The following is a 1343-nucleotide window of genomic DNA, read 5'->3' as shown; positions in this document are numbered from 1 at the left end:
CTCATCCCAGTCCCACTCTACCCCCTTGTGTAGGAGCCTGAGCAGAGGGGCTGCCGGGGCTGCATAATCCTCAATGAAGTCTGTGCAGTGCCCAGTGAGCCCTAGAAAGGATCTTACTCCTGTCACTGTGTTGGGGGCTGGTAACTCCTGTACTGCCTCCCTTCTAGCCTTGTCTATGGCCCTTTCCCCAGCGCGCACAGTCAGCCCCAGGAATTTTACTTCCTTCTGGCCGATCTATGCCTTCTTCAGCTTTACTTTAAACTCTTCTTCTTTTAGCAGCTCCAGCAGCTCAGCCAGCAGTGGGCCATGCTCCTCCCTCTGATCGGTAAACAGGAGCAGGTCATCCACATACTAACCAACTGCTGGGGTCTGCTAAAGCCCTTTAAACAGTTCGCCATGCATTGGTGAAAAATGCTGGGGCTGTTGTGGAAGCCTTGGGGAAGACAGTTCCACGTGTATTGTTGGCCCTTAAAGATAAAGGCGAACTTGTACTGGTTCTCCCGTTTGAAAGGAATGGACCAGAACCGATTTGAGATGTCCAGCACCGTGAAAGTGGTCGCGGATGCTGGAATACTCCCAATGAGATCCGCTATGGCTGCTACAGTGGGTGCACAGGCAGGGATATTCTTAATTAGTACTCGATAGTCCACGGTGGCCCTCCATGAGTTGTCCGGTTTCTTAACCGGCCACAGTGGAGAGTTCACATGGGTAGCTATCGGTCTTAACACCCCTTGCTCTACCAGTGATCCCAGTGCCGTTGTCAGGTCTGCCTCTGCCTTACTGGGGAAGTTATATTGCTTTTGTTGGTGGGTCATGGGGTCCCCTTCTGTACTAACTTCCACCCCCGTTACCCTGCCACAGTCATGTTTGTGGGTGGCGAATGCTGCAAGGTGTGCCCGTACATATGCCTGGTACTCCACTGGGGTGTTACTGACCAGTAATTCCAAGTCGTAACCCTCCTTTGCTTCACGGTACACAACGTTCGCTTGGCCCCTTTTTCTGGGATCACCGCCACCTCACCTTCCCTGTCTGTCCCTATGGCTCCCCATAGACAGTGGTTCCTCAGATCCACTAGGATCTAGTGGCTAATGATAAAATCAGCCCCCAGGATACCTTTTCCCTCCTGCTCCCATTTCATCAGGACACACTTCCATTTGGTTTTGATTGTCCCTAACTGAATGGTGAGCGGGATGGGAAACAAACCTGTTTGCTCATTTCCTGTGAACCCCACTAGACTGTACGGGACCCCGTTCGATAGAGGTGAGGTAGCCGGGTTATCTGCATGTACAAGCGTGCAGGAAGCACCAGTATCTAGCAGGTAGGTTCCGTTCACTTTCTCCACC

This window comes from Pristiophorus japonicus, unplaced genomic scaffold, assembly GCF_044704955.1.
Source record: "Pristiophorus japonicus isolate sPriJap1 unplaced genomic scaffold, sPriJap1.hap1 HAP1_SCAFFOLD_58, whole genome shotgun sequence".
Lineage (NCBI taxonomy): Eukaryota > Metazoa > Chordata > Chondrichthyes > Pristiophoridae > Pristiophorus > Pristiophorus japonicus.
The sequence above is the reverse complement of the archived record's forward strand: the minus strand, read 5'-3'. Positions refer to the sequence as shown.